We start from the raw sequence: 15,344 nt of genomic DNA, 5'->3' as shown, positions 1-15,344 counted from the left end.
TGGAGTGGTTTAGCCAAGCTCTGGACACCTGGACTCTCTTCTACTCTTTTAAGTGCCACCTGGAATTAAACTTCTTAATCCAGATATTCTCTGCAACCCAGTGTACAATGAGTTCCTTCCCATGATTATAATATTAGACCCATACTAATATATCCTGAGGTAACCTTAGGATTTTTTGGAACCTCCTTTTTTCTTTGTTAACCTTATATTGACTTTATGATCAGAACTTGTCTTTAATTCCTAACAAATAACGTTTATTAGTTGGGAGAAGATTTCAATCTGTAAATCCATGTCTATCTCCAGCATTGCTCTATTTGTTGAGTAAACAATTTGCTGAGTGAATTGTTTATTGAATGAATAAATTAATTATGGATTAATACTGGAAAAATCTTGACCAAAGGGGTATTACAAAAAGATTTTTCAAAAGCTTTTCTAAAATCAATACAGATGATAGTAATCAAATTCCATTGATTTCAGCTGGGAACCACCTAGAAATCCAGATATTCTGTCCCCATGCCAGACCTACGGACACAGAAACTCCAAAGGTGAGGCCCAGAGAACTTGTTTTAACAAGCTTTCTAGTGATCCTGATACAAAAGTTTGAGAACAACCATCCTAGTTTATTAGACTGATCTTTCTGATGCTGTTCCTTTGATTTGCGGTCTTCACTGTGTTTGGCAGATCTTTCCAGGTGACCCACTCTGTCATCATCTGCAAAATAAACACAATAACATCAATCTTCCACCGTCACAGGAGGGACTAAGTGCAATATAGACATAAAACCACTAACTATACTTAAGGTACTTAACACATATCTGTTCTCACCCCCTTTCCTCCTCCTTTCATTATATTTTCATATCTGTGGAATCACCTATTTCTTGATACTCCATCTTAATGATCCAATTTGATTTTGAGAAGCATTTCCAAATATTTACTCTTTATAATTCTCATTTAGCTAAATTTCCATTTGGCCATGAAGCTGCTACTCTCTATATACAGTGATTTTAAATTTACGTCTAGGAAATAACTTTTAAAGTCATTAAATGTTATTAAAAGTTATTAAACATGGATGTGGAGTGGATATCAGGGTTAAGCTTTCCACCTAAAGTGCACCTTCAAAGGTCTAAGTTTATTAACATCACCTTTCATGAGGTTTGCCCAACTAAAGTCAACAAGTCTTTACTGAGTCCACCCCTTGGGCAGGGCATTTAGCACTGGGTCCTGGAGAAAGGACGGTGAGTATCACACAACCCCTCCCCTCAAGGACCTTCCAGCTGAAAGGGTTTATCTTATTTATACAGTTGATGTCTCCCTCTGTGCCAGAATTTATTTTTCTGAAAAGAAAAGCCACCATTCAGCGACTGAAGTAAGGAATCATGATGGAGATAGACGTGTAACTAAGTACAAGAAGGAAAAGACAGAGTGTCTCAGAAAAGGAAACACTGACTTGAAGCCTGCCCTTCACTAGCCTATACTCACTAGAAGGATTTCCAGTTGTACCAAATGCTAGCCCTGTCAGGACCTTCTGGGAATATAAACTTTCTTTTAATCCCTACTGAAAGAGGAAAAATTCTGTTTAGAAAAAGCTTGATTAATTTCAGTGTTCTAATCACGATTTTAGTCAAATGCATTGTTATTATTACCGGGTATTCAAAAGTTTTTGGTGAAAAAGCCAGTGGTGTCTTTGTGAGCTTGATTTCCTCAAAGTCTGCATATCATAAGCTTCTTGAGGAAAAGTAAAGAACAGAGTTTTGTCTCGCCCACAAATCTAGCACAATGTGCAGCCTGCAGCAATACCTCAGTAGGAGATAATTTATAGAATATGGTAGTGGTTTTTCAGCCAAAAAATAATCTAAAGTGGACCTGCTGGTTCCAAGGATATGCTCATTGAAAATTTAATAACTATAAATACCCTAACCCCAAGAAAGGTGGTACCAATTTACATTTTTCACTAACAGGGAAAAAGTGTACATTTCCTCAAATCCTCACCAGTGCTCAGTTTTGTTCGTCTTTCTACCCTTTGCCAATCTAATCAATAAAGCATTATAATTCGATGTCCTTATTTGCATGGCATAGATGTAAGGTTGATCATAATTTTGTGTCTCTATTGGTCTATTGTTCTTCCTTCTGTGAATTGTCTGTGTTTTTGTACATGTTATTAATGATATGTTTAACATTTTGCCTATTGATTTTATTATAGTTTTTGCAGATATTTTTGTAAATTTAGTGTGCATGTCTTTATTTTGGCTTTGTGCCCCAGTGCTCACTAATAGAGAATTTGGCTGAGTAGAGGATAGTACTTGTATACCATGGAATATTACACAGCCATTAAAAATGATGATGTAGATCTCTATTCATGAATACAAGCACACGTTCATCACACATTGTTGAGTTTACATGCAAACACAGTAAAGACTGGTTTGAGTTTTGTTACCTCATTTGTATAAAGTGTATGAATGTATGAGTAAGTGCTCAAAGGTCAGCATTTTCCATATTTCTTTGGTTTTGTTTTCCAAAAAGGAATTCCAGTGTCCGAAGTTTGGGAACTACTGTATGCTAAATTTTTCTTTGTGGTTCTCACAGCATAACCAGATATTAAAAGTTCTGAGGAAGTTACAATAAAGAAATATGCTTAACATTGTTCAAAGTAGTATTTCTCAGACTTAATTTATCACTAAACCTTTCTCATTAAAAAATAATATATTGAGGAGAGAAGATGGCGGAAGAGTAAGATGCGGAGATCACCTTCCTTCCCACAGATACAGTAGAAATACATCTACACGTGGAACTTCTCCTACAGAACACCCACTGAATGCTGGCAGAGACCTCAGACCTCCCAAAAGGCAAGAAACTCCCCACGTACTTGGGTAGGGCAAAAGAAAAAAGAAATAACAGAGACAAAAGAATAGGGACGGGACCTGCACCAGTGGGAGGGAGCCGTGAAGGAGGAAAGGTGTCCACACACTAGGAGCCCCTTCGCGGGCGGAGACTGCGGGTGGCGGGGGGGGAAGCTTCGGAGCCACGGAGGAGAGCACAGCCACAGGGGTGCAGAGGGCAAAGCGGAGAGATTCCCGCACAGAGGAGCGGTGCCGACCAGCACTCACCAGCCCGAGATGCTTGTCTGCTCCCCCGCTGGGGCGGGCGGGGCTGGGAGCTGAGGCTCGGGCTTCGGTCGCATCCCGGGGGAGAGGACTGGGGCTGGTGGCGTGAACACAGCCTGAAGGGGTTAGTGCACCACAGCTAGCCGGGAGGGAGTCCAGGAAATGGTCTGGAGCTGCCGAAGAGGCAAGAGACTTTTTCTTGCCTCTTTGTTTCGCGGCGCGCAAGGAGAGGGGATTCAGAGCTCCACTTAAACAAGCTCCAGAGGCGGGCGCGAGCCGCGGCTATCAGCGCGGACCCCAGAGGCGGGCAGGAGACGCTAAGGCTGCTGCTGCCACCACCAAGAAGCCTGTGTGCGAGCACAGGTCACTCTCCACACCGCCCCTCCCGGGAGCCTGTGCAGCCGCCACTGCCAGGCTCCCGTGATCCGGGGACAACTTCCCCGGGAGAACGCACGGCGTGCCTCAGGCTGCTGCAACGTCATGACGCCTCTGATGCCGCAGGCTCACCCCGCCTCCTCCGTACCGCTCCCTCCCCCCGGCCTGAGTGAGCCAGAGCCCCCGAAGCAGCTGCTCCTTTAACCCCGTCCTGTCTGGGTGGGAACAGACACCCTCAGGCGACCTACATGCAGAGGCGGGTCCACATCCAAAGCTGAACCCCGGGAGGTGTGCGAACAAAGAAGAGAAAGGGAAATCTCTCCCAGCAGCCTCAGGAGCAGCGGATTAAAGCTCCACAAACAACTTGATGTGCCTGCATCTGTTGAATACCTGAATAGACAACGAATCATCCCAAATTCAGGAGGTGGACTTTGGGAGCAGGATATATTAATTTTTCCCCTTTTCCTTTTTTTATGAGTGTATATGTATATGCTTCTGGGTGAGATTTTGTCTGTATAGCTTTGCTTTATAATAGCTTTATTTTACTTCACTATATTATAGCCTCTTTCTTTCTTTCTTTCTTTCTATTTTTTCTCCCTTTTACTCTGAGCCGTGTGGACGAAAGGCTCTTGGTGCTCCAGCCAGGCATCAGGGCCGTGCCTCTGAGGTGGGAGAGCCAACTTCAGGACACTGGTCCACAAGAGACCTCCCAGCTCCATGTAATACCAAACGGCAAAAATCTCTCAGAGATCTCCATCTCAACATCAAGACCCAGCTTCACTCAACGACCAGCAAGCTACAGTGCTGGACACCCTATGCCAAACAACTAGCAAGACAGGAACACAGCCCCATCCATTAGCAGAGAGGCTGCCTAAAATCATAATAAGGCCACAGACACCCCAAAATACACCACCAGACGTGGACGTGCTCACCAGAAAGACAAGATCCAGCCTCATCCACCAGAACTCAGGCACTAGTTCCCTCCACCAAGAAGCCTACACAACCCACTGAACCAACCTTAGCCACTGGGGACAGATACCAAAAACAACGGGAACTACAAACCTGCAGCCTGTGAAAAGGAGACCCCAAACACAGTAAGATAAGCAAAATGAGACAACAGAAAAACACACAGCAGATGAAGGAGCAGGGTCAAAACACACCAGACTTAACAAACGAGGAGGAAATAGGTAGTCTACCTGAAAAAGAATTCAGAATAATGATAGTAAGGATGATCCAAAATCTTGGAAATAGAATAGACAAAATGCAAGAAACATTTAACAAGGACGCAGAAGAACTAAAGAGGAACCAAGCAATGATGAAAAACACAATAAATGAAATTAAAAATACTCTAGATGGGATCAATAGCAGAATAACTGAGGCAGAAGAAAGAATAAGTGACCTGGAAGATAAAATGGTGGAAATAACTACTGCAGAGCAGGATAAAGAAAAAAGAATGAAAAGAACTGAGGACAGTCTCAGAGACCTCTGGGACAACATTAAACGCACCAACATTCGAATTATAGGGGTCCCAGAAGAAGACGAGAAAAAGAAAGGGACTGAGAAAATATTTGAAGAGATTATAGCTGAAAACTTCCCTAATATGGGAAAGGAAATAGTTAATCAAGTCCTGGAAGGAAAGAGAGTCCCATAAAGGATAAACCCAAGGAGAAACACGCCAAGACACATATTAATCAAACTGTCAAAAATTAAATATAAGGAAAACATATTAAAAGCAGCAAGGGAAAAACAACAAATAACACACAAGGGAATCCCCATAAGGCTAACATCTGATCTTTCAGCAGAAACTCTGCAAGCCAGAAGGGAGTGGCAGGATATACTTAAAGTCATGAAGGAGAAAAACCTGCAACCAAGATTACTCTACCCAGCAAGGATCTCATTCAGATGTGATGGAGAAATTAAAACCTTTACAGACAAGCAAAAGCTGAGAGAGTTCAGCACCACCAAACCAGCTTTACAACAAATGCTAAAGGAACTTCTCTAGGCAAGAAACACAAGAGAAGGAAAACACCTACAATAACAAACCCAAATCAGTTAAGAAAATGGGAATAGGAACATACATATCGATAATTACCTTGAATGTAAATGGATTAAATGCTCCCACCAAAAGACACAGGCTGGCTGAATGGATACAAAAACAAGACCCATATATATGCTGTCTACAAGAGACCCACTTCAGACCTAGAGACACATACAGACTGAAAGTGAGGAGATGGAAAAAGATATTCCATGCAAATGGGAATCAAAAGAAAGCTGGAGTAGCAATTCTCATATCAGACAAAATAGACTTTAAAATAAAGAATATTACAAGAGACAAAGAAGGACACTATATAATGATCAAGGGATCGATCCAAGAGGAAGGTATAACAATTGTAAATATTTATGCACCCATCATAGGAGCACCTCAATACATAAGGCAAATACTAACAGCCATAAAAGGGGAAATCGACAGCAACACAATCATAGTAGGGGACTTTAACACCCCACTTTCACCAATGGACAGATCATCCAAAATGAAACTAAATAAGGAAACACAAGCTTTAAATGATACATTAAACAAGATGGACTTAATTGATATTTATAGGACATTCCACCCAAAAACAACAGAATACACATTTTTCTCAAGTGCTCACGGAACATTCTCCAGGATAGATCATATCTTGGGTCACAAATCAAGCCTTGGTAAATTTAAGAAAATTGAAATCATACCAAGTATCTTTTCCGACCACAATGCTATGAGACTAGATATCAATTACAGGAAAAGATCTGTAAAAAATACAAACACATGGAGGCTACACAATACACTACTTAATAACGAAGTGATCACTGAAGAAATCAAAGGGGAAATCAAAAAGTACCTAGAAACAAATGACAATGGAGATACGATGACCCAAAACCTATGGGACACAGCAAAAGCAGTGCTAAGAGGGAAGTTTATAGCAATACAAGCCTTGCTCAAGAAACAGGAAACATCTCGAATAAACAACCTAACCTTGCACCTAAAGCAATTAGAGAAAGAAGAACAAAAAAACCCCAAAGCCAGCAGAAGGAAAGAAATCATAAAGATCAGGTCAGAAATAAATGAAAAAGAAATGAAGGAAACAATAGCAAAAATCAATGAAACTAAAAGCTGGTTCTTTGAGAAGATAAACAAAATTGATAAACCATTAGCCAGACTCATCAAGAGAAAAAGGGAGAAGACTCAGATCAATAGAATTAGAAATGAAAAAGGAGAAGTAACCACTGACACTGCAGAAATACAAAAGATCATGAGAGATTACTACAAGCAACTCTATGCCAATAAAATGGACAACCTGGAAGAAATGGACTGATTCTTAGAAATGCACAAACTGCCGAGACTGAACCAGGAAGAAATAGAAAATATGAACAGACCAATCACAAGCACTGAAATTGAAACTGTGATTAAAAACCTTCCAACAAACAAAAGCCCAGGACCAGATGGCTTCACAGGTGAATTCTATCAAACATTTAAAGAAGAGCTAACACCTATCCTTCTCAAACTCTTCCAAAATATTGCAGAGGGAGGAACACTCCCCAACTCATTCTACGAGGCCACCATCACCCTGATACCAAAACCAGACAAAGATGTCACAAAGAAAGAAAACTACAGGCCAATATCACTGATGAACATAGATGCAAAAATCCTCAACAAAATACTAGCAAACAGAATCCAACAGCACATTAAAAGGATCATACACCATGATCAAGTGGGGTTTATCCCAGGAATGCAAGGATTCTTCAATATACGCAAATCAATCAATGTGATACACCATATTAACAAATTGAAGGAGAAAATCCATATGATCATCTCAATAGATGCAGAGAAAGCTTTCGACAAAATTCAACACCCATTTATGATAAAAGCCCTGCAGAAAGTAGGCATAGAGTGAACTTTCCTCAACATAATAAAGGCCATATATGAGAAACCACAGCCAACATTGTCCTCAATGGTGAAAAACTGAAACCATTTCCACTAAGATCAGGAACAAGACAAGGTTGCCCACTCTCACCACTATTAGTCAACATAGTTTTGGAAGTGTTAGCCACAGCAATCAGAGAATACAAAGAAATAAAAGGAATCCAAATCAGAAAAGAAGAAGTAAAGCTGTCACTATTTGCAGATGACATGATACTATACATAGAGAATCCTAAAGATGCTACCAGAAAACTCCTAGGGCTAATCAATGAATTTGGTAAAGTAGCAGGATACAAAATTAATGCACAGAAATCTCTTGCATTTCTATACACTAATGACGAAAAATCTGAAAGTGAAATTAAGAAAACACTCCCGTTTACCATTGCAACAAAAAGAATAAAATATCTAGGAATAAACCTACCTAAGGAGACAAAAGACCTGTATGCAGAAAATTATAAGACACTGATGAAAGAAATTAAAGATGATACAAATAGATGGAGAGATATACCATGTTCCTGGATTGGAAGAATCAACATTGTGAAAATGACTCTACTACCCAAAGCAATCTACAGATTCAATGCAATCCCTATCAAACTACCACTGGCATTTCTCACAGAACTAGAACAAAAAATTTCACAATTTGTATGGAAACACAAAAGACCCCGAATAGCCAAAGCAATCTTGAGAACGAAAAATGGAGCTGGGGGAATCAGGCTCCCTGACTTCAGACTATATTACAAAGCTACAGTAATCAAGACAGTTTGGTACTGGCACAAAAACAGAAATATAGATCAATGGAACAGGATAGAAAGCCCAGAGATAAACCCACACACATATGGTCACCTTATCTTTGATAAAGGAGGCAAGCATATACAGTGTAGAAAAGACAGCCTCTTCAATAAGTGTTGCTGGGAAAATTGGACAGGTACATGTAAAAGTATGAAATTAGAACACTCCCTGACACCATGCACAAAAATAAACTCAAAATGGATTAAAGACCTAACTGTAAGGCCAGACACTATCAAACTCTTAGAGGAAAACATAGGCAGAACACTCTATGACATACATCACAGCAAGATTCTTTTTGACCCAACTCCCAGAGAAACGGAAATAAGAACACAAATAAACAAATGGGACCTAATGAAACTTAAAAGCTTTTGTACAGCAAACGAAACCATAAACAAGACCAAAAGACAACCATCAGAATGGGAGAAAATATTTGCAAATGAAGCAACTGACAAAGGATTAATCTCCAAGATTTACAAGCAGCTCATGCAGCTCAATAACAAAAAAAACGAACAACCCAATCCAAAAATGGGCAGAAGACCTAAATAGACATTTCTCCAAAGAAGATATACAGATGGCCTACAGACACATGAAAGAATGCTCAACATCATTAATCATTAGAGAAATGCAAATCAAAACTACAATGAGATATCATCTCACACCGGTCAGAATGGCCATCCTCAAAAAATCTAGAAACAATAAATGCTGGAGAGGGTGTGGAGGAAAGGGAACACTCTTGCACTGTTGGTGGGAATGTAAATTGATACAGCCACTATGGAGAACAGTATGGAGGTTCCTTAAAAAACTACAAATAGAACTACCATACGACCCAGCAATCCCACTACTGGGCATATACCCTGAGAAAACCATAGTTCAAAAAGAGTCACGTACCAAAATGTTCATTGCAGGTCTATTTACAATAGCCAGGACATGGAAGCAACCTAAATGTCCATCATCGGATAAATGGTAAAGAAGATGTGGCACATATATACAATGGAATATTACTCAGCCCTAAAAAGAAATGAAATGGAGGTATTTGTAATAGGTGGATGGAGTTAGAGTCTGTCATACAGAGTGAAGTAAGTCAGAAAGAGAAAAACAAATACAGTATGCTAACACATATATACGGAATCTAAGGGGGAAAAAAAAAAAAAAAAGGCCATGAAGAACCTAGTGGCAAGACAGGAATAAAGACACAGACCTACTAGAGAATGGACTTGAGGATATGGGGAGGGGTGGGGTGAGATGTGACAGGATGAGAGAGTGTCATGGACATATATACACTACCAAATGTAAAATAGATAGCTAGTGGGAAGCAGCCGCATAGCACAGGGAGATCAGCTCGGTGCTTTGTGACCACCTAGAGGGGTGGGATGGGGAGGGTGGGTGGGAGGGAGATGCAAGAGGGAAGAGATATGGGAACATATTGTATATGTATAACTGATTCACTTTGTTATAAAGCAGAAGTTAACACACCATTGTAAGGCAATTATACTTCAATAAAGATGTTTAAAGAAAAAAAAAAGAATTGTACACTAGGGTAACTTGATAATGGAGCATCTAAATGTATAATTAAAATTTTCAAGTAATTTTTTTTGGTGATAGAAATTAAAGCTTAGTGGCAATAAGCAGATAATAAACCACAGTGTTAACCCAAGATATTTTGAAATATTGGGATATTATACACAGCTCAGGGGAAAGAAATAGACACCCATGTGTATGACTGCTGAAATGCTGACTTTGTTTATTTTCAATAAACATAATAACTAGCTTCAAAAAAAAAAAAAAAATAATAATAATAATAATATATTAACTGAACCAGGGTTCTGAGAGCACAATTTGAGAACTGTAGTATGGAAAACCATTTGGAAGGACAGTCGCTAAAATGGTAGGACACGTTATTGCTGGCTACTGGAATACAGGTAACTTTTACTTTGTTATAATATTTTTCTTTAACGTTGGGATTTTTTACATGTATTATTTTACACTTAAAATAAATAATAGAACCTTTTTCATTTTGAAAAATAAAAGGAAAATCTTAAAAGAAAACCAAATTTAGGGATCTTAAAAATTAATCACCATCAGTTTAACTGATTTGTCATAAGAAGCTTAATGACATTTGTTTTGTAAACAAAATGCTATCAATATCATCTGGAATTGTTTTTCCAGTCACATGGGTGGATTTGGGCTGATTCTGTCCTACTCATTTCTCAGGTACTAGAGAGTATGCATCTGTGTACTGATACCCTCAAATAGAGGTTCCCCAGCAAAGAGCAGTTATTCTACTAGGCAAGGGGATAGGAGATACAGAGACGAAGAAGGCCTGGGTTGACAGACAGCTGGCAGATTAGGGTTTTTATGGACCAGAGTTCCCCACTCCCGTGTTGATGTTCAGCATCTGTCCACTTCCTTAAGGACTATGTTTGTATAACCTTATCCTAGTGATCGTGTTGTTTTAAGACAGGAGGAAAGCAGGGATATTATTCAAGGAAAACATGTCTTTGACTTTCTTCTTAAGATTAAAATGTCTCACTATTTTTATTTACATAAACTTTTTTCCAGTATTTGCTGAAAGTGCCTTCAAAAAACTTTCTAAAACAAGCTTCAACTCAGATGAAAATGCAGTTGAGCTTGAATAACCTGAGTTCTCAGGGAGAACGTCTCTTCATCAGCTTCTATGAACAAAACCAAAGACACAATTTTGCAACAGATTTGGTCATATGGTGGCACTTATGGGCATTGCCTTCTTGGGCAAGCAGCAACTTGGAAGGAGTCATGCTGATTCCAGCAAAAAAGGTTTTATTAAAAGTGTAGGCAAACTACAAACGGTATTCATACAGAAGGGGTGCTGCCTAAGGCCTTAGGCACAAGAAAAGCACCGCAGGGTGGCACCACAGTCTCATGACTCAAGCGTAGTCAAAGTCTTAGGTCGGAGTCTTTCAAGGTTACTTCAAAAAAAATCTAAACATCTGGGGGGAACAATTGGTTCTGGACAAAGAAGATACTAGAGCTCAAATTTCAAACAAAACTAAGCTTCCACTTAAGGAAAGTCCAATAAATCAGGAGCCCATGACTCCGAGACAGAACCGTCAGTGGTAATCCCAGGAAATCACCCCACATCCCTGGCATAGAGGGGTTTTCAGTGGGAACCATAACTAATTTTCATCAAGATGGCAGAATGTGTCAGCTCAGCCAACAGAGACTAACTAGCACAGAGCTGAGAAAATCGTGGAATTTCACATTTACTGACTTCTAACCCAGATTAGGGAATGGATTTCAGGAAGAATTCATGTTCACATTTCACTATTTAAGACAATTTGTATGTTTTTAAAGCCCAATGCTCCATCTGTCTGATTTTTTCCATGGAAACGAAAGGTAATTTGTGACAATAAAGGCATCTCAAACCTTCCTTAAGAAGCCTTCTCAGATTCCCCTCAGGGTTATTTATCCCTCTCTTGACTCTTTAACACTTTCCTGATATTTCTGTTCGGATCTGAGAGCATGGATCTAATTTTTCATATCTCTGTCCCTCTATATACTTTTTTACAGTGAAAATAAAGGGAAACAACGGACATCGTAAATCAAAGGACAATGTTACTGAAGTTATTCCTCCCATCTCTAAGCAGAAAGTCACCTAATCTATTCAGAACTATGTTAGCTACATAATGGACACTCAAGAAAGATGCCTTAAATACAACTAAAGGGACTCTCCTCCTTTGCAGGTGTATTTGTTCTGCTTTTTCTTAGATCGTAACCAACATTTATAATACATTTGTATAGAACTGAATTATAGACAGAGTACACATTTTTTTCGCTTGAAGAGACTTCAGCAGATATCAGGTGACAATGAGCCAACACTTACACTGTACTAACAGCTTAGTAGTTATTATTCATGCAGTCCTCACAAAAATCAGACAAGCCTATTGTCATTTTACAGCAAAGAAACCAAAGCACAATGAGTTAAGATATATGCTCACAGTCGTGCAATTAGTAAGCGACAAAATCAGGATTGGAATGTAAGGCGGTCTGGCCACACAGGCGGTACCCCCCAGACCGTCCTCCTGTATTTCGGCTCAATTGCTCCTTTTACAAATAGACTCGGTGTGATTCATGGACTTCCTAAAATCAGAGAACAGGGTCTACATTCCTGAGCCCAAGATCAATACTCTCGTTTTCTAAATTTGAGTACAACCCACCCAGCTACCTGCAAATAGATTCCCAGAGATGGACCATGATATTTATTTACAAACCTTTCAAAGAAGAGATCTAATAATTGACAGGAATGTATGACAGCCCGCACTGGCAAATCCTTCTTTTCATCCCATCTGGTCTCTGCTTCTCCACTGCCTTCACCCTCCAAGGACTGAGGACAGTCACGCTCTACAGAGCAGCCCTTCATGGGGAGACTAATGGGGACAGAAGAAGGAGCCCTGAGTCAGGCGACAGTGTATCTGAGTTTCAGTCCTGGATCTTCACTAACCAGCTTTGTAAACTTATGGAAAAGATTTAATCTCTTGTGGTATAATTCCTCACGTGAAAAATAAATGAGACAGATAGATTGCTTTAAAAAATGAAAAACCCTTTCGTTTTCAATAATTTGTATGACAGAGTGCCTAGCACAGAGTATAAGTGCTGGATAAATGTTTGTTGCACTAAATAAACTTTGGCCAGACATTGTGTTCTAATATTCTGTTTTTACACATACTTGTCTTCTTTCAGTCGTTACTTATGTTGGCTCAGTTTTCCGGCTGGGACATCCTTCTGCAGACAAAAGAGAAGGCTGTCAATGCTAGTGGGAACCACTCAACGTTCCCAATTGCTTCAGTGACACCAGTAAAGTAACCACCCCTTATCTCGGAAAAATAACTGTGAATAATACTACTAATAATGCTCTGATCCAAATTTCCACCATGGTGATAATCAACTAATTTTCTAGAAGCTTCAGAGAGTAAATGGTATCCTTGAGATGATCCGAACTCTAGCCGTCCCCTACCTCTTATAACATGCTTAGCTAAGTCCTAGGAATAAGTGTCCGGTTGGCACGGTGTGTGTGGATCACATGCCCACACACTGAATGTCCCCAGGGCGAGAAGAAGAATCTGGCCCCTTTGACAGTTGCACTAAGAGGGAAAACTGGGAACCCCTTCATATCAAGGCCACTTGTGATGGTAATTCCCCACCAGGAATTCAAGGCTCTTCTGCAAACAGAAAGGAATATTGGGAAACCAAAGAACAAACAAATGTGTACTCACAAGATTAATGCATATATCCCTTCATATTTTCTGTAACAAAGTCAAAGTGACTAATCATTTGCTATTTCTGATGTCATATGACCTGACATATTGTAACCAGATTTAATAGATTACAATTTTCATGCTGAACCTGAGGATAAAAAGTTTGGACAGCACTGAAATATTCTTGCTAAAGAATCTGGCATGGCCCTTTTGTTCATTGTTTGCAGACTTTGCTTACAAAATAGTCCTGTTTGGAATTTCACAATCACATTAGTATATTAAAATGTGTGTATAATTCTGCACAAAAGAAACTTGTTTCACCTGGTATAATCCACATTTATTTAACCATGGAACAATTATTTTAGTTTTATTTGACCATACTTTTTCACAAAATAAATATCATTTCAAAGAAGTGTTTAACAGGGAATGCATATCAAAATCATCTGTGGAATTTAAAAAAAAAATACGTATGTAGCTCTCCCAACTCCAGTTGGTGGGGGGATAGAAGAAGGAATAGAAGATATTTGTATTTTTTAAATCTCTAGAAGTGACACTCACTCCCAGTTGGAAATCAACATCCTAGAGGAGGACAAGGGTCCTGTAGAACCCAGCGTGAGCCAGGCTCCCTGAGCTGATGTGTGGGAGATATTAGCCATTTTGCTCTTTATCATTCAAAACACAGATTCCAGCCCTTTTAGATCAAAAGTCTACTTAATAATCTGTATATTCTAGGGCTTCCCTGGTGGCGCAGAGGTTGAGAATCTGCCTGCCAATTCAGGGGACACGGGTTCGAGCCCTGGTCTGGGAAGATCCCACATGCCGCGGAGCAACTGGGCCCGTGAGCCACAACTACTGAGCCTGCGCGTCTGGAGCCTGTGCTCCGCAACAAGAGAGGCCGCGATAGTGAGAGGCCTGCACACCGCGATGAAGAATGGCCCCCACTTGCCGCCAACTAGAGAAAAGCCCTCGCACAGAAATGAAGACCCAACACAGCCATAAATAAAAAATAAATAAACAAATACTTTAAAAAATAATGACTCCCTTCTTTATAAAAAAATAAAACTAAAAAAAATAATCTGTATATTCTAGTGCTGTGCATTAGAGGGTATATAAGATAACAGCTATTTTCTAGATAACATGTATCCACAAAGGAAAGAAATCTACAGTAAAATACAACATTGCAAACTTGGGTTGCTATTTCTCATTTAAAAGATCATCACTTGAAAATGTAAGGTGACTTACTCAGGTTGCTCCTTTCCAGATTGAGGCATATTAGAGTGAATTCTCAGGATTTCATGGACTCGTCACTATGGTTCCTGGGGAGTGCTGTGGGTTTAGGAGCCTTGCCATGCCAGAATCATGTTTCTTTCTTTAGCTGTAACTCTTTGAAGCCTGAGTTTCGTCCCTTTCTGGTTTTGATTGCTGCTTTGGACTTTTTTGCCTAGTTTTTCCTTTGTTGTTGTTGTTTATTTCATTATGAATTGGAGCAGGGAGATTCTACAAGGCAGTTTCATTTCAGTATCTTATCCGGAAAATGTCTCTTAAATGTAACTATGTTTATGAAATAATTTATATTTAATTTTATATTAGCTAGTTCTTTCAAACTCAATTACTTTGCTGAAATCTAGGCGCAGAACTTCTTACACGTAACTAAATTGGAGGCTGTAAGAGCTCTCATTTGAAAGAGAAAAAACATGAAACCAGAAATGTGAGTCTCCTTTTTACAGTCAGCTGTAATTTTGTTAAAGAATTGTGAAGCCATTCACCGATTCCTGAGGGAATTTATTTTATTCCAGCACCGTGATGTACATATCTTCTCTTTGCTGATGAGAGAAGTTAGAGGACACAGAATACATATGACCCAGGCTGCTAAACTAAGGACTATTTTCTAAC

General features: G+C 39.6%; 1 long non-coding RNA gene across 1 annotated transcript; it reads right to left on the bottom strand.

The window, feature by feature from the left end:
- Nucleotides 1-329: 329 nt before the first annotated feature.
- LOC309666658 lies at nt 330-14,779 on the bottom strand. Its single transcript, XR_014267204.1, has 4 exons — nt 14,694-14,779; nt 12,923-12,978; nt 12,468-12,623; nt 330-711 (listed from the first exon to the last, which is right to left on the bottom strand). It is a non-coding gene; the product is annotated as an uncharacterized lncRNA (long non-coding RNA).
- Between the last annotated feature and the right edge of the window lie 565 nt (nt 14,780-15,344).

The sequence above is a fragment of the Balaenoptera physalus genome (genome assembly GCF_965194825.1).
Source record: "Balaenoptera physalus genome assembly, chromosome: 9".
Classification (NCBI taxonomy): domain Eukaryota; kingdom Metazoa; phylum Chordata; class Mammalia; order Artiodactyla; family Balaenopteridae; genus Balaenoptera; species Balaenoptera physalus.
Note: the sequence above shows the minus strand (reverse complement) of the source record. Positions and strands in the feature narration are given on the sequence as shown.